The sequence below is a fragment of the Taeniopygia guttata genome, chromosome 3 (genome assembly GCF_048771995.1).
Source record: "Taeniopygia guttata chromosome 3, bTaeGut7.mat, whole genome shotgun sequence".
NCBI classification, from domain to species: domain Eukaryota; kingdom Metazoa; phylum Chordata; class Aves; order Passeriformes; family Estrildidae; genus Taeniopygia; species Taeniopygia guttata.
In genome coordinates, this window is record NC_133027.1 from 65,837,453 (window position 1) to 65,858,659 (window position 21,207).

At 38.0% G+C, this 21,207-nt stretch overlaps 1 long non-coding RNA gene across 7 annotated transcripts in view; it reads right to left on the reverse strand.

Annotated features, from left to right (window-relative positions):
- Window positions 1-20,964, reverse strand: part of LOC115494366 (uncharacterized) — an 83,746-nt gene extending 62,782 nt beyond the window's left edge. For all 7 annotated transcript variants that reach the window (XR_012055100.1, XR_012055099.1, XR_012055096.1 and 4 more), the window contains exon 1: window positions 1-20,964. This exon is cut by the window's left edge. This is a non-coding gene — a long non-coding RNA (uncharacterized lncRNA).
- Between the last annotated feature and the right edge of the window lie 243 nt (window positions 20,965-21,207).

Sequence of the window (21,207 nt, forward strand, 5' to 3'; positions counted from 1 at the left end):
TGCAGGCACTATTATCTGTAATTTATTTAATGGATACAAGTCATAAGAAAAAAGACATATGAACTGCTGTTTCCTTACCTTTTGTGTATCAACTCACTTTCTCTCAGAAGCCTAAATTTTATGGGAAAGCATTAAAAGCAATTTTGCAAAAGGTCATGATTGCAACAACAGCCAACATTTCCTAACTAACCTTGGGAACTCTTCAGTAAATTGCAATATCCAGTAGATGACATCTCTCTATTAATAGATACAAAAAATGTCCTGCTTTTCCTAACATGTGTGTGCCACACATGGAAGCAATTTCCTGTTACAGTATTATCTGGACTTTGAAAAAGAAGGCATTCATTTCCAGGAGGCCTGACGGACAACTTTTCCTGTATTTTCCAGCAGGCCTGGATACATGATACAGAAGCTCTGAGAACCAGACCTTTTACATCCTTTTTATTATCCCTATAATAGGAGCAGATCTGTAGCATGATGAGACACATTAGCAAGGTCATATATGCATTTCCCTAGCAGGAGACAAGCATTATTTTCCACTAGAACTTATATTAACACACATCATTTTCATTTGTGAAAAGAATTTTTTTGTAACAAATATATTTGTAACAAATATAACAAACATATATTTTATTTAATATATGTACAGTCTTTAAGCCTTGTAAATACAATTATTCTAGTTTGCAAACAAAAGCTAATCAATTAAACTGATGTCATTTAAAGCAAGAGTGTCAGTCACAAATAAATTGGAAAATTCTGATACATATCATGCTGCCATGACTTTAGATAGTGTCAGCCTTTCAGATCAGGTTGCATCTTCTGTTTTGTTTGTCCCATACTCTTTAAGAGAAACCAAAACTTGAAGATTATTAAAATAAGTCCAGAGTGTTGCATGTTCAGAAAAACATGTGTAGAATAAAACCACAGCTTTCCAGGAGGGAATTTGCTTAGCATAAATTACAAAATGGTGGAAACTAGAGTTATAATCACATCTAATAATGATTTATTGATACAGAATCAGATGGCTGCATGACTTCATAAAAACACACAGCAGAATAAACAGTAATTACTCTGGGAAAAGAGAGGAAGTGGATGGTTCTGACGTTCCCCTGTGCTCCTGCCAGCTTGGCTGTGTCTGCCAGGTGAGGGGTTTGCAACACTGCAGCTGCAGAGCCTGGCTGCAGATGCACTTACACAGACAAACCTGTACCTGGGCTGGAAGACCCTACTTGCCTGGATGGAGAAGGAAAGCGGGACAAGGTACATCAAGGAATAAAAGCACTCCTGCTACTCAAAGTTGAATTGACACATAATCCTATTAACACATAGCTGCAGTAAATACAGTGGCAAAGCATGCCTGGTGTAAATCCAGATGAGATGATGCTTGTGCTTAGGAGTGAGAAGTAAATAGTAAAATAAAGTGCTAAATATACCCTTAAAAGAGGATATAGTTTGGAAAGAAAGAAACAGAGAGAGATATTTCTAACTATAAAGAATGGGATTTTATACTCTTAATAACTTATAGTAAGGAGATGAAGAAATATTTATAGGACTTAAATATATCACTATGGTCTCTTCTGTGAGTACTCTTATGAATTACTAAGTGGCATACAAATTAGAAAAGATGTCATTGGGGTGATTTAAAAAATCACCAAACAGTCTAGGACACACAGCCTGTCTATAACCTAATTACTAACAGGCTGCATCACATTCTTTCTCATAAACTTTCACATTACAGGGCCAAATTTAGGTTAGTAGTGAGGCTGGGGACAAATGCAAAAATATTTCAGTTGCTGAGAAATGTTTCGCTTCACTAAAAAAAGCCCTCAGAAAAAACAGCAGGGAAAAAAAAAAATAAGAGAAGGGAAGAAAGAAGCATCTCCGGAGGTTTACTGCTAGCTTAGTTTCTGGTTTGTGTCAACTTGTTTATATCAGCTGCTGATTTGCGTCACTGGCTTGGCTTTGTGGTTGTATCTGGGGCCTGATGGACACCCTGGTGCATTAAGAAATTCACCACAACAGTACAGCATGCTAAGATCAGATAGCACAGCCTAATGTTGTTTTCTTAAGCATACACACCACACACAACCCTACTAAGAAGTTATTGCAGGCAGCCAGGAGAGGTGAACTCTAGGTTTGATGCAAAGCAGCTTTAAATTCAGATAATAGGAAAAAAAGCACATACTACATACTTTTAGGGCTACCAAAAGTTGTGTATATATATATTTTTAAAGGGTGTGTATTTCTAGGAATCAAAATACCTTATTGTCTTCATTTCCTCTAAGTTTTTAGTAGAGGCACCTCGATCCACTGCAAACTTACTGTGTTGTGCTGGGAATTTCTTATTTTGAAATGTAAAATAATATTTTAGCTGTGGCTTCAATTAGCTCATTAGAAATTTTAAAAAGTAAATCCTGCATATTTAAGCTTAAGCTTCTGACCACTTGCAATATTGACCACAATATAACTTAGACGCTCTGCTTGTACCACATAGGCTGCACATACCGTCAAAGTTACACTTTAAGCTTTGTGCCCATGATTAGATGGCACATGTTCACACATACTGAACTGCCTAATTAAAATGCCTATTTAACTGAATGCTGCAGGAATTATGCCTTCCTGCTGTTCCAGATGCAAAAAGTTTAAAACACTTATCAGGGACTACTGGAATTCTGAGGACAGACATCAATAAATCTTTTACTTCAGGTGAGGTTCGGCTTCACATTTTCTGTTCAAGATTCCAGAAAAAAAGCCTCACAATTCTTTCTATTTTTCTGATAGTTCACAGAAGGTCTAGTGAACAAACAAAGAGAATACAACTTAACAGACATATTTCATAAGACAAAATAAAATGTTTTCAAAACCATGTTTGCTTTATGTAAACTTCCCATAAGAAACAGCAGCTCCAAGAGCCTCAAAATATTTCAAAAGCATGCTCCTTTATATAAAACATGGGTTTTCTGTTTAAAAATGACAATTTTTGTCAAATTTAAGATATTAAGATTACTTGTACTACAAATACTACAGTTAAAAACTTTTGACCAATATGTTTTACTCATCTTTTTCTTTCTGAAAATTTCAAAATACCTAGCTTTTGCCCAATGTGAGATGAAGTCAGATTTTGAAATATTGAATTTTTTCGTGAAGCAGAAGGATTATTCCCTAGGTTGTACTTTATATCATATTTTAGATTGAGGAGCTGCTGTTCTAGAGACTACCAAGTGAATCCAGAAGGACTCACCAAACCAAAAAGACTTGCAAAGAACAATAATCCAATTTTTAAACACTGGGTCCAGGAACAGTCCAGGGAAAAGCACTTCCTAGTCTGTATAGTCTAGAGAAAATTTTCAGAAGCGTTTGGTTCACTACAGCAGAATGTGTACAGAAATAATGCTGCTGCCTGCACAGAAAATGGAAGTGAATATCACAAGAGATGGTAAAGCAGCTCCACACTTCTCAAAATATTCTACAATGAAGGAATAACTCATTTGGTAGTGAGTATAATTTCCTGGAGGGATGTGCAGTATTGCCCCTATGAAGTGAAAAAGCTGACCTCCATATCTGTCCAAGCACAGATTCTCATCCTGAGGAACTTCTCCTTTCTCCCCTTCTCCTGTATGTTGACACAAAACATCATACTGCATCCTGACTGACAAGGTATTAACCTGCAGTCATCACTTTTGATAAATGCTTCTTTCAAGAGGAACTGGAACATATGGTGTCAAAGAGAAATTTATCACATGGCAGCTTGGTTTGCTGAGTTTGACCTGCATTTTGGAGTAAATAGCAGATTCTGTACAGACTTGTTATACTACTTTCAGAAGTATAATACAACAGCAAATACTAGAGACGGTTCTCGTTGAATCTTTATTAGTCATCCCTGTTAAAACATAGTTGAAAGAAGCAAAGGAGTTTTGATTTCATTCAATAGCTTTTATAAATATCTCCTCATCTTCCTCTTTATCAGCACTCCTCTGTTCTGGAACTGTGTTCCAGGAGCATTGTGAAGTGTTAACAGAGCTGGTGAAATCTGCCACACCAGCTGGAAAAGACACACTGAGGATCTGGTGAGTAGGAATGAGCCAGATATTTAGCTGGAATAGGTCTGTGGTTTCAGGGCTGTGCCACAGGCTTTGGGCTTTAAGGAATTCTGGTCCTGCTGGCTCCAGCAGCCAGGAGGGAAGAACAATGAGGAACAATAAGGAGTAATTTGGCCATGGTTTAGTGTATGAGGACTGTGCTGAAGATAGTAGAACTCCCTGGATGTCCAACTCCAGCACAGAGAGGATAGGAAGAAGAACAACAAAGGGATGAGCAGCGATCTCCAGTGGATTTGTGCACCAAAGAGCACTGTCACCTCATCCACATGGGGGCTACTTCCTTTGGGTGGCCTTCTGCTCTTCACCACCACAGTAAGTCAGGAGTTTTGACTTCCCCATGTTTTCAAGTCTCTTTTGATTCAGCCACCCCAGAGAGCTTTTGTGGTTCCCAAATTCAATCCTTTCAGGCCTCCTTAAAAATAGCAGAAGGGCCCCAAAGTATGCCACTAAGACAGTTAGAGAAATTTGGAAAGGAGGTTTTGCAAAAATATTTACTATGTGAACACCCTTCTGCTGGTCTTCATAGGAACTTAACTAAGTGACCAAGAAGGAAATCTGAAACCAAAGCTTCTAACTGAACCCATAATTAAATAGAAAATCAACATGCCCTGCCTGTAATGACAACTGAAAAACTGTGTCAAAAGCACAAGCCTTTAGTGTCTTCATAGCTTTACAACAATTTTTTCCAATTTGTCTAAGTGGATACTAGTTGAATAAGATACACAGAAGGATGTGTCCTCTTTGGTGCTCTTCTGACAGCTTAAACTAATTCTGTTTAGCTCAGAAGTTTGACTATCTGCTTATTGTCAATTCTGGCTATTAGTCACTTACTTTGATGTAGCAACGTTGGAAAATAAGAAGCTAAGTCAGTTCTTTAGTCCAACAATCCTCTATAACTGAGAACATAAGAAAATAAAATTTGGCTTTAATACTTACATTTTATTTCTTCAGACATTTCAGCATAGGGAAATAATTATTGTAGGGAAAAGATGTATATGTTCTGCTTCTTTTTTTTTTTTTTTAATAGACAAGTAACTGCTTTTGAAATAAACAAGTGTAAATTGCAGTGTACATAATGTTGTTTGAGTCTTATACCTGAGTTTTTCACACTCCTTGTTTTATGTAACTGACATGGTAAGAATGGGTGAGGCAGAGTTAGTACAGTTACATAATGTGATAGAGAAGCTACTGTGGAGCATCACTATGCCATGACAGAGATAGCTGTAGCAAGGTAGGGGAAAGCCATTCTTGGCCCGAGAAAGTCACTGCTTGTCACCAGTGAAAGCTGCTCTGATGGTAGGTGAAAACCCACTTTGGTACACGGACTGTCCATAAAAATGAATATTTGATATTGTTCAGAAGAGACCCCTGAGAATAACACTGCAAAGAGAATTTGATAACTTCAAAGGCAACTAATAAAATTTTCACCAAAAACAATGAATGTCACATATTTAAGCATCCAGATTAAAAAAACATGGAGGACAGTAAAAAAGTTTGAGTATCTCCTACTTAATTCCAAAGAGTTGAAAGAGGGGAGGGCTTGTGGACACGCCATATCAAGCAAAAAATTCTCCCAGAGGAAATATCTAGCCATATGTACAGGGACAGTATGACTGTAGATGAGAGAGTAAGAATATGAAGGAAAATGCTAAACAGCCTGTCAAAGACGTGGCATCCTTTGGGATATTTTGTCTAAAATTTCATGGTTTTAAGCTGTTGCAAATCAGAGAGAATAGTTTTGTGAGAAATATGTAAACAGGTCAGTATGACACTCATCAGATGAATGGATAAATGATTTTAAGGCAGTGTCAAATGCTGTAATGCAGTTATTGCTCAACTTCCATATTTAACTGGTGCCAGAATCACTGAATAAAAACACAATTTAATGTATTACAAGATCCAACTACTGGCTTTGTGACCACTTCAGGTCAAAGATTCAATCTGCTTTTGCCTTACAGTTTAACAGAGCACAGGTTTGAGGCTCAGAAAATCTTGTGCCAAGACACTTCCAACAAATCACTTCAGTGTGCCACAATTTCCCTACAAATTAAACAAAGCAATTTAATTCTTAGCAAAGCGCTTTCAAATCAACTGATCAAATTTTAGAAAGTATACAAGTGCCTTTACTTGCTTATGTTTATTTGAATGCACCACTTGGAATGATAATATTAATAAGGTATATTAATATTTCTGTGTAAACACATACATATTTTTACCCAAATTCTTAATTTAATGAGTACATTCATGTAAGTTATCGCAGTTGTCTCTCTGGCACCTTTATAAAATTCATGAATGATGCAGAGTATGCTGCTCTCTACCAATATTTTTCAAGCCATCTGTATTTCTCAATTTAATATTCATTTAAACTAGTTTCCTGTACACAGAAGGAAGGGTTTCTAGCAGAGAAATACTAATGTATCTGCATTTTATGATGTTTTATGTATCTGTATTTTATGATGCATTTTGTTTATGATGTATCTATAAACAGGCTATTTAAAATGCTAGCCCTTTTACCCCTCCCTCTCTCATCCCTGATGGAAGCCTAGCAGACTTGGTAAATTGGAAGACACATGCACTTTTTAACTATTACTGTGCATAATCCATCAATTCAGAGTGAATTCCCCTTCCCTGCTGTTAAAGCCAAGCCTCCAGGCTGAATCTAAATCTCCAAGCCAATACCTTGTTTTTCTGTGAATTCTGCATCAAGATATTAAGGGAAAGCTACAATGTGTAAATACTCTGGGGTTCCTCAGTAAGTTTGCTGGGTCATTAACTTCCATTGGCTCATAGCATATTCATATTATGACAAGATAACCTTCTCTACTCGTCTGCTCAAAGCAGGATCAGCTGTAAGGTCAGACAAAGTTTCTCAGGGCTTTATCTGTCCAGACAATGGAGAAGAGACAGCCCCACTGGGCAAATTATGCCAGTGTTTGATTGTCCTCATGGCAAAAAAGTTATTTTCTTATATCCATTCTGAATCTCTCTTGCTTCAGTTTATACCTTCTGTCTTTGATCCTCCACCATGCAGCACTGTGAAAGGATCTGTCTGCTTTTTCATAATAATTTGATCATGGCAAGAGCAAGGCTGTTTTGTCTCTCCAAAGCTTTCTCTCTTGCAGAATGAGAAAGCCCAGCTCCTTCAGCCTCTCTGCAAAGCAAGTGCTTTAGCCTCCTGACCATCTGGATTGCCTTCTGCTGAACTTGCTCAAGTTTATTAATCTCTTCCTAAAATGGAGGGGCCTGAAACGGGACATAGCCTTCCAGATTTCATTTCATTACTAGAGATCTCATGAGTACTGAGTAAAGAAGGCTAGTTACTTCTCTTGATCCTGTTAGCATAGCAAAGGAAGCTGTTGTTTTTCTTTACTGCCAGGGCATGCTGCTGGCTCATGTGCAGCTTGCTGTCTGACAACATTCCCATGGCCTTTTTTGCTTTGACCATCTCTGTCTAGTAGTTCTTACTGTCCAAAGTAGGTCTTATGCTCATAAAATCCAAATTCCTGCCAATGACATCAGCTGTGCAACCAGACATTGACCCGTGGAATCCACCCTCCCCTCCAAGCCTTTCTTCTGCACTGGCAAGGCTCACATAACATCACCTAGGTCTCCATAACTTTGGCCCTCATTGCCACAGCTGTCCGATCCCTCCTGATATGTTCAAGGTTCCTGCTCCAGATGTATTAGTGCTGCCAATGTACTTAAGCAGCAAGAGAAATAGCGGGTCAGACAAGCCTTGGCAGTTTCTTTGCAGCGTGCTGGAACTGAGTTCCCAGCAAGCACCGGACTTCTTAGACAGCAAGTTAGATAAACATATTGAGCCTCCTGTACCCCTAGAGGTGAGTCCTGCATTACTGTCAGTCATGGCTTCCCCTTGCTGCTTATGCATGGCTCACCAGGAGGCTGTCTCTAACCTTTATGCTACCAGCACACTGAACCAGCCCTGCAAATGCAAGTTGGCCATCCTCCCCTCACCAGGAGTCACCAGACTCCTGTCTTTCCCAGGCTGGGGCTTTCCACTTGACTCCCACAACTGACTGTGGTCTCTGGCTGCCATCCCTCTGTGAAGTTACAGGTCAGGATTTTGCATCTGCAGGATGTCTATGGTGATGTCATTTATTCTCCCTGCTGCTGTGCATTTTGTCCTTGCTCCCACAGTTCTCTGTCTTGGCAAAATATTTCCCCATTTATTACACACTTTGGGCAGGCAAGGACACTTTTCTCCTACTCCAGCCTTGGGGAGACACACCAGCTGTGTTCTGCAGTCGGAGATCTGAAAAGCTTTATTCTTCCACTGGAGCTGTGACACAAATAGAGGCTTCTGCTGTGCCAGTGGTGCCTTGTAAAGGCTGACCTAGAACAGAGGCTAGATGGAGTTAAAGAATAAAGTAGGTATTAATTAAAGGCTTCGATGGATATAGCTTGGGCAGTACAAGAGCCCAGCCAGGGCTACACCCAAGATGAACCCAAAATGGTCACAAATTGGATGACCAGTCACAAGGTCTCTCACTTTTATAAGTTCTGGTCCATTTGCATATTGGCTAATAGCTTTTGCTGGTGAAATCCCATCCTTCTTGGTTTTCTCTCTTCATTTTACATTGTTTATGCTCTTGGGCCTGAAATTTGGATAATTTCTCCTTGGTCCTCAGCTAGAGAAGGAATTGTTTTGTCTACCTACTATGTGAAGAGAGCTTAATATCCCCTAACATGAAGCTCAGAACCACACACTAAAACAGTACAGAATCTGAAAAATATAAAAGCTAAACTCTGAAGCATCACCGGGTAGTTACTCTATTTGGTAGAGGGACCTGTGCCCTGTGGTGCAACACTGCTGATGAGTCCTACACAGCCTTCTGCAGATTTCTGGCCCCCTTCTATGTGCCTTTCTGAGCAAAGTGCTGCTTCTGAGAGCTGTGCCTTGGGACCTGTGCTCTGGGACTTCTAACATGAGCTGAATAGATATTTGAATCTTTAACCAAGATCAATATTTCCCAGCAGTAGAGTCTGAAACTGAGGACAACAGAAAAAAATACCCCAGAAGAGCTAGGAATGGAGTCCAAAGCAGCTCACCAAGCTGAAAGCACTGGAAGAGCCCAAGAAATACCCCAGCTCCATGGCATGTTCCCAATTCCATGACTTGCCACTCTGAATGCCAAGTTCCTGTTTGCAGCTCCTTGTAACTGTGTTCCCAAAAGAACCTTGCTGTTACAGAATTAGCCTGGCTCCAGTGTGGAGCATCTCGTCATGAGGCTGGACATCCTGACAGCAGTGTGCTGATGAACTCAATCTCCCCCTCTGCACTGCCCTCACAGCAGCTGGAAGCCAAGCACAGGCAGCTGTCTCTCCATGATGAAACTGTTCACAACCTCATTGGTTGTGTCCCCTCTTGCAAAGCAAGCCTGGCAAACCAACCCTAGAGCACTGATCACTTGTGGAGGCCATCACTACTCACACATCACATCCACAGCAACTGGAAACCCACCACAGGCATAGAATCCTTGGTTTGGAAAGGATGTCTAAAATCATCAAGCCCAACCATTAACCCAACACTGCCAACCACTAACCATGTCCCTAAGCACCTAATCTACAGGTCTCTTAAATACCTCTGAGGATGAAGAATTACTTCCCTGGGCAGCATGCTCCAGTGCTGGATAGCCCTTTCAAAGAAGAAATCTTGGTGAAGAATTCTTCTGCACCTCACCAAGGTCCTACACCAAGAGCCTCTGCTAATGAGACCATGAAACTGCTTGAACACATTCTGAGCAGGTCTCACTTAGCTCATGGCTGCAGCTGCCCTTGTAACATCCAAAAACCAATAGGATTTATGTAGAAGTCATCCCTTAATGTTTATGGCAGATTCATATTTTCTACTTTCCATCAGCAGCTGGTTTGAAAGAGCCTATATGGTATTGTTAGCACCTCAGGTGTGTCACTCTTAAATTCCTAAGATGTCTTTGATGGAGAGTGTAAGGATCCAGACATTCAAGTCCTTAATAATTATCATATTATGCAAAAGAAAAGTTTCTTAAAGACTGTAAGTTTCTTAAAATATTACTTTTCCTTTCTTTGGACTTAAAAATTATTTCAGCCATCCAAAAAAGAAACTATGTTATAAAAGAAAAGTTATATATATAAGGTTATGCCATGTCCTTTCAATAAGCATATACTTTTCCCATTGCAATGAAAAGGTTGCCTGCACAATGATGGGTAGAATTTGGCTTAAAACACTGACACCCTGTTTAGACTAAGACAGATATCGTCAGAAGTGATAGGGTAAAAATGTGACCAAATATTTTTCTTGTATCTTTTTACAGTGCTCACGTAACTCTCCAGGCAAAAGGGTCAAAACAAAATAAAACTCAACATTTCAAAATTCTGCTTATAAAATAAAATAAATGTCAAAACTCTTAGATTGTTACAAACTACTATGAGATGGAGAAAATAGCATAAGAAAAATATTTCTAATCCAGAATGCCAAATAGACTCTCACATAGGATAAGGAGGAAAAAATACTTTAAATACAAGAAGAGTCTTGTTTAAAATGACGTAGAATAATAAACTGAACATTTAATAATAAAGGAAGAACTAAAATTAACTAAACTATGTCATGTGAAAGGTTATGAAAAGACAGTGAAAGAGAAACAGTGTTTGACCGGGGAATGTGAAGTTCTCATTGCTATTGATAGAATTAGTACATATATAAGAGAAAATGTCGTTCATTGTATACAGCAGAATTCAGAAATAATGAGACAAGATCCAGAAAAATAAGGAGCAATGATTCACCTGTACCATACTTTCAGCCCTCTGACTTTACAGGTGGGCATTGTTTTGTCTAGTTTACATGGGACTAAAAATCTGTGTCATGAGACTGAACTAATATTATTTGCATACTATCAGGAGGCACATCTGTAGTAATGAATTGCCCATGACAGATAAAACTATTGCCACAGCATCCTCTCAGATTTATTGTAGAATTCAGAATAAACTGGAACTTCAATATACAAAAAAAAAAAACCCAAAAAACAAAACAACAACAACAACAAAAAAACCACAAACACTTACTTTGTTAAAACTTTGTCCCAGACAATAGAAGCAGTGAGGATCTGCTATCTATCTATCTATGTTTATTGCCACTAAAGATTTAAAAACTTGAATTTAAGCATCCAACAGTTTTGAACATACTATTCTGAGATACTTTCTTCAAAGCAAAATATGTGGGGATTTTTGTTATTCGCAAATGAGTGCCATCTAGACATTTTGTCCCAATGTGGGATGAACAACATTTCTAAATCTTGAAATTTTTCATGGAATTGAAATTGGGTTTGCCATCTTGCACTAGTTAGCACAAAAGCCATTTGAAAAGAAAATACAACTATTTGATGTAAGTAGAAACAAGAACACATATTTTAGAACACAAAGGGCTAAAGTAAACTTCAGTTGTTTTTTTCAACAACAAACAAATATTTCCATAGTCACAGGGAGTGAGCCTAAGAGGTCTGGACACTGTTTGCACGTACTGAGCTCAGAAGTGTACTGAGATGTGGTGCTTGGAATCACTCCTGTTATGGGCTCATTGCATAGCAGAATGTAGGAAGGAAGAAGCTCTGTGAAGGCCCGTTCTACATCTCCAATGTCACCACCCTATAAAGTGAAAACCTTTGAGGTTTCTCAGACTCTGAGTGTGTAATAGGTATTTACCTATGAGCTGCATGTTGAGGTCAAGGAGAGCCTTGGGACAATACTGCATACAACTAACTGTTGTAAACACTTTTGCTAGCACAGAGCTTTGGCTCAGGAGAGGGAGATGATGCCTTTGCCAGCACCCTAAGTGCTCTGAGAGGGCCTAATAGCTTTTATTGGCCTCACCTGGGGACTTCTCACACATCCCCTGACCACTGGCTCAGGAGCCTCATCTAAGCTCAGGCTCTGCTAGGTAATCTGGACTGGCTCTGGCTGATCGTCCTTCCTGCCTGGAGCTGTCAGATGGCACACAGTCCCCTTGTGATTTGTATACACCTGAAAGAATTCACTTGAAAACTTGAAAATTGAAGTCTTGTCATCACACCATTATACTTTTAGGATGATTTTGTCAAGAAGCAATGTATGTGTATATTGACGTATTTGTACTGATAAAGGTCAGTATGTTAAGAGCAACATCAATTGAATAACACAGCACCATGAGACTTCAGTAAAACCTGCTATGTTTTCATAGTTTGTGGGCTGTAAAGTTTCCCAGTAAGTCATGGTATTAACATCAGTACTATAAAGCATTATTTGATATTGCTATTGTATGCAGTTATTAAAGCACATTACAAAATATTAATGACCAGCTTTTCCTTTCACCTAGTGAAACTGTAACTGCACATAGATGTACTTAGAAGATGACAAAAAAATTTTTTTTTTTTCAAAAACAACCTTAGTAAATAGTTTTAAAGTTACTCTTCCTGAGATCCCAAGAATGGAGCAAAACAGCTTTTCTGCAGAAGAAAACATATGAAGCAAAATACTTGATACTTTCAATTTCCTCCCAAAAATCATTGAAAATATGAAGTACTAATAATTAAAAATCACAATTCAAGTACTACTGTACCTGCCTATTTTTTCAGTTCCTAGGTGCAATTGTATAAGCACTACAGCTAGAAAGACATGACTAATCTTGCTGTTCTGAAACTATTTGCAAGTACCAGTGGGCATAAAGGATGACCTTCAATTTTTCTTCTGTACCAGTTATTCTTCCCATGAGCTGTATAGCTTCAAGCTATAAAAACTAATTCTAGGTATACACAGCTAAAATTTAGCACCTGCTTGTCAAATTTGAGAATGAAATTTTGCAGACAAGTAACTTGTTCATTTAAGACAATAAAATATGGGGTAAGTATTAACAACATGTATCTTCTGCTGTTTCCATTTACTTTAAATGGGCAACACTGGAGTTCAAATATAGTACAAATATACTCCAGCTAACCTATGGTGGTAGGAAAGAATTCTGTTTTACTGGCGCTATTCAAAATGAGAGTCCAATTGCATTATGGAAATGTGGAGAATTAGTCTAATTTTGCTCACCAAAATCAGTATACAGTTCTTTGAGGACAAAGAACGCCAAACACTACATGAAATTGCCTCTGAAAGTCAGATTTAGGATGTAGCTGGAGGCATTGTTCCCAGTGAAGCAGAGGACTGAAAAGACAGACTTTCTGCTAGAGCCTGGAAGGCTGGGCAGGAGGTTGGAGCTGGCAAATGGGCTTTGGCTCACAATTCATCGGGCACAGTGTATGGGTTGTGGGCCTGCAGTAGAGGCCAAGATTCAGGCCTGATTGGGTCAGGTTTTGAATTAATGACAGTAAGGATTGAAGACCTATATTTATTCTGGGAATTGCAAGGAACCTGGTGCTGCTGCAAGCAGCAGAAATGAAAGAGTCATGGTAGATTATTTGGTAGCTGGTGGTCGCCAGGCTGTATATAGCTAAATGAGTGCTATGCTTAGGATGTAGGGCAGAAGAGCTGTAAGAGTTTGCTTTGCTTCACTGGGCAAGGTTTAAGCCTCTGTAGAAGTTTTCCCATTTCCTATTAATAAAATACTTGGGAGTTGCTATTTTTATTTCACCCTGTAGGACTGCAAAGCTGTCCAAATATGAAGACCATGGGAGCAAATACATCACTACTGCACCTTAGGAAAGAGATAAGAAGAAAGCTTCATAAACCTGTTTTACAAAGTTTTTGCAAAATCAAATAATGGATGACTTTACACCTGTAACCTATTTTTTAAAAAGTTTAAGGTGACAAAACTGATATGAAAAATTTAACAAATAACTGCAGCAAGCAGGTTACTATTGGATTGATTCACCACTGCTCATTAGTCTTCAGTATCAATTAACACCTAGTCCCACTTCATAATATATATTTACAGAAAAAAAGTTATTATTACTATTTTTAAGCTGGAAAATATTTCATCTCTGGATTAAACCTGGTATGTTTTCCCCAAGGTGCTAGCATTCATTGGTTTGCCCCAGAAGAGAAAGGACTCAAAACAAACCTAAACCCAGAGAAAAAAACAGGAAAATCAGACTGCTTTCCTCACCTTATAGAATACCTGTTAATTTCTCTCTACAGTACAGTACAGATGTCTGTTGGAAGACAAGAATAAGGTGTCACTTAAACTTTTATTAAACTTTTCAATTTAGTGCATTCTGAAAGTAATAAGTGGAAATTAATATGATAATCACAAGGAAACGGGACAAAAAAATTATTTGGGAACTTGAGCAACACACTTTTGTTCAGAGAATAATAATGCAGCACTTGAGGAGAAGGGTTGGCATTTAAACAAAAGCTGGATGCAATGAAACAGTGTTTTAAAATTGTGAAAAGGTGACAATCCTTTTTGCTTGACTGCCACACATAGAAGTTGGAAATAGATTGCTTTTTTAAACAAGGATACATTGTCTTTTTAAATTACTGCTCATACAGAACTCTAAGTAAACAAGAGTAACATATTGTTTTCTTAACTTCAACCATTTCTCACTTCTTTGGAAAAGGATCATTACTTTTATGATTTTTTGCTTCCATTCAGAATATAACAGTCAAATAAAATGTATTTGCTTTAAAAGAGGTATTAGCTCACTTTTGGATTTGGTTTTTTTGAGGAGGGGAGTGAGTTTTTTGTTGGTTTTTTTTGTATGTTTGGGTGGTTTGTGGGTTTTTTTGTTTGCTGTTTTTGGTTGGTTGGTTGGTCAGTTGGTTGGTTTTTTTTGTTTTTTTTTTTTCTACCATCCATTTTAGTACTGGATAGAGTTGAACAAAATAGTCATAAAGTTGAAAAAAAAAAATCTGGTTTCACTCCCCTGAGAAAAGAAATGCATAGAGAATCTAAGATGACAACACCACTCTACAAAAAATAAATTTAAGCATATTGTATTCAGTTTCTGTTAAAACTCTAGCAATTTTGAACAGAAACAGAAGAAATGATGGCTTAGCATTCTCCTTGCTCCAAAAGAAACTTGGTTCTTTATGGATTTTTGTGAATTCAGTTTACATCCCCATGTGTGTATTATGCACCAAATGTGAAAGGCAAGGCTATGGCAAAATGGCTGAAATGGACAGAGTTAAGAGCCTTTGTATGATCCTCATATGAGAAGAGTGAACTACAACCACCAAAATGTCCTCTCACTGCTCTGAAGGACATCTTTACTAAGGAGATGTTAGAAGGGTTTGGGTTAGACCTCCCCTCATCTCCCCAGTGCCATGTGAACATCAAAACCAGGACTAACTACAAACTGCTCTTCCTCCTGTTAGTTCATTTTTGGATCTTTTCACTCCTCAGGGGGGTCCTGAGGTTCTCATAAACAATTTTCACATAGTTAAAATTCCCACTTGGCTCACTTCTAGACTTTTCCTAGCTTCAGAGAAACCTACATGAATACTCTGATTTCTCTTTTCAGAAAAAAAAATCACTCCTTTTTTGTTTCCTGAAGAAAGCTTATGTTTTACAGTCTCCACAATATCATCCTTCACAAGGAAAAGTGAGAGAGCATGTCTGAGTATTTATGGAGCGTGGAAGTGGTCCAACACTACAAGAGAAAAAAAAAAAACCTTTTATTTTTTTGAAAATCCACTTTTCCTCAGCTTCTTTTCTCTGAAAGATGTATCTCTGCTCAGTAACTTGTCTTATGCAGAGTATGAACAAGTCAATCTAAGACAATCCCAGAATATCAGACCCTCTCTCCCTAAAGAAAGACATTTACCTATACTCGTTAAGAAGCTTCTTTCTCCAAATCTGCACTCAAGCTTCCAGCAGTAACAAAGGCATTTCAGTTCACTTGAGATGTTTCCACCAGATTCTTTACAACTTCTCAACCTCTATAATGGCATGATGCTCTAGGAGGAGTCAGGACTTGCTGATGGACGTCACCCTTTGGAAATCTACTACTTCTCACCATGGAATCAAACCAGGGACCAGAAAATATGTGAGAGAAAATTAAGAATAAATTTATTTAAATACATTACAAAGATTATATTATTAGGAATACATTACTACATTTGGAGAAAAACATAAAGAAAAATTACAAAAATACACATAGTGCTCCTTGGATGCTCTGTTTAGAGTGTCTCTTCTCTGGTTAGTTGGCAGAACCAAGACATGAAACTAGTGGAATATTTTTGCCATGATAGAAATTGTGACTCAGCTCTTGAAAAAACTGGCACAGTTTTCTTGAGTAAGAACTACTAACGGAAGAAATAGTAAGAAAACCCACCTGAGTGTAAATACATCCTTGTATCTTTCCTGTAATCTTTAATCTTGGTAGTTAATTTAATAGAGAAAAATTTCAACTTCTCTGCAAATGAAATTTTGCTCCCTAAAGAGCAGTCTGTTGCTGGATTGTTCTAGAGAGGTTTAATACTTCAGTTATCAACAAAGAAACACATGGTTATATTGGTTTTTCTGTGTAAACTGAGCATGACAGGTAAATTTTTAGAATTTCTACACACAAGGTCATTTCACAACATAATTTTTCTAAGTAGTACACACTTGAGCTGTTTAAGCAATTTGAGCTGTTGTATAATTGCATAATATTTCTATTGGCTTTTTCTAACAACTATATGTGATCATGAATGAGAAAATGGTGGTGGCAAGTCACACCTTTATTAGCTGTATCTTAATCACAGCTAGTCTTATTTCAAATATGACCTCAGCAAGAAACAAAATTTTCATTTTTGGAACAAGAGTTGTTGTTCTGTAGTTGTCAAGTATATGGACCCAAACCAAACTTGCCCCCAAATTCTTTCTACTCTTCTCTGTCTCACCTCTACTTTCTCTAAGCTATCATATAGAACATTTCATCTTCTATACCAGGATTTAAAAGAAAGATGAAGAAAATCATTCTATCAGTCACAGGTTAAGAAAAAAAAAAAAACCAACTCCCTCAGGCAGATGGGCTCTTTCACTTATCCCTTTCCAGCTTTGAGACCAATCCAGGTCTCAAAGTGGTAAGGATCAAGCATGGCCTGTCTCTTGAGATACTGTAAACACCACAGAGATGACCAGGATAAGCCTGGCCTGGGGCTAAGGATGCTCTTTCAGGCAGCTTGGGAAGACATTGGAACAGGCACCACAGTTTCAGTTGAAACCCAGCAATTCATTAAAACATTGTGACAGTCAGCAGTACAGATAACAGCAGGTTAAAATCTTTTCCCTCTCTGGTCTTGGACCAGCATGAGATTTGTATGATTGAGCACAAAGCTGACGAAATGTCTGACTAAATGTATTACCAATAAAACCAATCTGACACAAGGGCTCAAGACATCCATGCTTCTGTCATTCACGTTGCCTTATATCACAGCTGAGTAAAACAGGGCAGAAAAACACAAGAAAACCAGAAATTCTTTGAAGTCTTTTAACTGAAAAGAGATAAATATGTTAAGATACAACTAAAGCAAGTTTAAAAGAGCAAGGTTTTCCAGTGAACAATCCCGCCTCCCCTTATTTTTAATATAATTTTATATCTCTGAGTTACTAAAAAGAAAATAAGCACTGCATTTATTGAAAAGTCTGTTTTTGTCTGAAAATAATATTTTTATCAGTTATCAACAGAGAGAAACTTAAGACTGAAGCAAGCAAATGCTATCAGCTGCATACTACTTAAAAGCCTATGAAGTTCCACAGCATGTGTGGGTCACTGGAACAATGGTGCATACTAGGGGACAATTTAGTATACCTCTGTCTAAGAAACATAGTTATATTTTGAGTATAGGTTTGGTTTGGTTTCTTTTTTTAAGAGCAAAGAGGACTGTAAAATTGGAATATCTTATTGTTAGCCATTCTGGGTCAGCAGCTAATTAATTAAAACATAGAAAATTCAATACATTTTTCCACTTTTATGTATGCAATCTTGAAAATTTTCCTTTTCAAGGTGCATCTAAGAGATGAGGCCAACTCTTTTACTCCACAAATAGGGTTTTGTGGAACTGCAGTGCAGTGGTTGCAAGAAGCCAAAGCATACTTTTGGAGTTCTTTTCCCAGCATTTTTTAGACAGTCTATGAATTAGTAAAAATGGGAATAGCATTCAGCCACCTTGAAAATCCAGAAAATTCTGAATGCTGAATTCAGAAAACTCAGCATCCAGACCTTTTTTTGCATAAAAGAAATATTAGCATTTAATATTACAGTTAAGACTCTGTGATTCAGCTTTATGTAAAAATCCATTATTTTAAGAATTTAATATATAAAAGACTAATTCTGTAAAGCAAGCAAGAAAGTCTCTCCATTTACTTCAACCAGGAGAATTTGACCCAAATTATTATTTGCCTCTAACATAGATCTTGTGTTGCTGAAGTGTATGAAAAGAATTTCTAAATCAGCAACCCACAACTATAATTTGCCAGTATGTGGCTTCATATCAGGGGTTGCAAAGAAATGTTTGTTTTTATTCTGTGAAATATGGATGTCTCCCACAAAACTCAGAACTGCGCATTAATATAAATTTGGAGTAAAATAATCAAAAGGGGCATACATACTTGGTAGTGCCACAAAATGAAACAAAACAGAAAATCTGAAGAAATTTTCTTAGGTATATTACTCTTAAACTTAATAATATTTAATAGCTGGAAGCTATTGAAATAGCATTAAATCATCTAATTTGTTCCTATGTTAGATTTTACCCAGGTACCTGTACATAAATCTGTTCATAAAAATGTTTCTATTCTCAGATAACTAAGTTGCATGTCCCAAGCATAGACAAGGGTTTGGCTCTCAGCAGTGACAAATGCTAGCTAAGCCAAGATGGATGATATGAGCAGGCAACCATTTGAGTAACTGCTGAAGGAAGCAAAAGTTCTTGTTTACCCAGAGACAAAACTCTTTCCCAGTTCTGCAAGTAATAGTATGAGCCTAGTAAGCATCTCAGCCTTGAAAGTACCTCAGCACAACTTTCCTTCTAAAAAAGAGATTTAGTCGTACCTTGTAACTCTTCTGCAGTTCTGCTTTTGTGATCCTCCTTTGAACCATCCCAAGGAACTTCAGGGCTCAGCAAGGACAAATATAGCATAGGGGAAAGCTTAAAAGTGTTGTTTGGAAATTACCTAACCACTGGTTTAGCAGCAACTCCTATTAAAAAAAAAAAAAAAAACAAATCATGAAATGAATGATCAAACCACTGCATGACTGAAGTAGCACTCATCATAATTCTGTTGAAAATACATTGGGTCAGATCATAGTTTCTTTCTGTGAAATGAGTAACATGCTTTGAAAGGGTAACACTCTGTGCATAAGGAAGAGGTAGCAGATGCCATATATCCATCTTTTGTAGAGTTTTTGACACTTTTTCATATATCTCTAGTCTGCTCATGCAGATGTTACATACTCTGAAGAAAATATGCACAATGAAGGTACAAAATTTGTAGAAAACCTATTTAGAAGTAGCTTTAGAAGTATCATTATTTCACTACCAGTATGAAATCTGCAGGAGTCTGCCCTGGGGCTGATGTTTGATGCATTAGTTCTTGAAGTGGGTTGTAAAGTAAAGAGGAAGATTTTTAAACTGGCAGTTACACACCAGCCTGTGAGGAACTGCAAGCGTTTTGGGCAGGAGAGCTATAATTCAAAGTGATCTTGACAAACAGGAAATAAATCTGAAAAAGGAGACTGTAATTCAGTAAGGACATGTACAAGATGTAGATGCAGAGCAACAAGCCTACATACAAGTTGGGAAATGTTTAGCTGGCAGCTGGGCTGAAAAGGATCTGAAACTCCAGGCCTGACATGCTGTATGTGAGTAAACAGTATCAATGCCATTGGTAAAAAGCACACATGATTACCATGAAGGAGATTGATAAAGTTGTTATTCCACCTTTTTCAACTCTAAGGGCTTACCTGCAGTACTGTGTCTAATTCAGGTACATTTTAAGAGAGATTTGGACAAATTCCAGAGTCTAACAAAAAGCAACAGGCATGGCTAAAATCTCTAACATGTCATCTATGAGGATAGACCAAAAGCACCAAGATTGTTCAGGCTGAAGAAAAGACCAAGGGGAAAAATCATTTCAGTATTCAAGTTCTGAAGAACGTTCCTCCTAACTGATGCATAGAGGAAGGCAATAATATACTCTATTTGCAGGTAATAGGAGTAATATGCATATGCATGCAGCAAAAAAGGCATTATTAGCTGATGCAATTGTCCCACTCTACTCAGCACTTGACAGGCCACACCTGCAGGACAGTTCTGATCCAAAGAAAGAAAGAAGCAGACAGCCTAGCGAGGGTCCAAAGAAGGGACAGAACGATGATCAAAGATTGAAGGAGTTAGGTCTTTTCTCCCTGGAGAAAATAGGGCTCAGAGGAACCTCATCACAGTATTACAGTACTTAAAGGGTGTCTACAAGGAGACCAGAGGACCTCTCTTCACAAAGAGCCACAGGGAAAAGACAAAGGGCAATTGGTACAGGTTGCACTGGGAGAGGGTTCATCTCTAAATAAAACAGAAATTGTGAAAGTTGTCAATCACTGGAACAGCCTCCTTAGGGACATGGTAGAGGCCCCACTGCTGGAGGTTTTCCAGATGTTACTGGACAGGGTGCTAGATAAGCCCATCTAGGAAGGCTTCCTTTCACGTGAAAAGTTGGACCAGATTATCTTTTGAGATCTTTTCCAACACATGTTGTTCTATGAACTTTTTCAGACCATAAGTAAAAATGCAGCAGCAAACAGTGGGTGAAGAGGATGTGTGAATTCCAACTCTGGAAGATTTTTAAGAACAGTCTGTGATGATATGTACATGATTTGCCTTGCCTTAGAGAAGACTAAGAGGCTGCAGGTCACTTCAGAGTCCTGTGTTCTATGATTCTGGGGCAAGCATACGAAATATACTTTTCTCTCCACAGCTCACTTGATTTGTACCAATTGCTGCAATTACTAAAAGAGGTAAGTAGAACTAATACAATGAGGCTGAGAAAGGCAGGCTCTACCAGCGTATAAAAAAGTAAATAAGTCTGGGTAGTGCAAACAAAAGATGAGAGCTATGAAACATCAAAATTACACAATAATTCCAAGTACAGTAAAAAGCATAGTGAGAGCTATAAGCAATTTCATAACCATTCACTAGTAACTGGACTTATGTA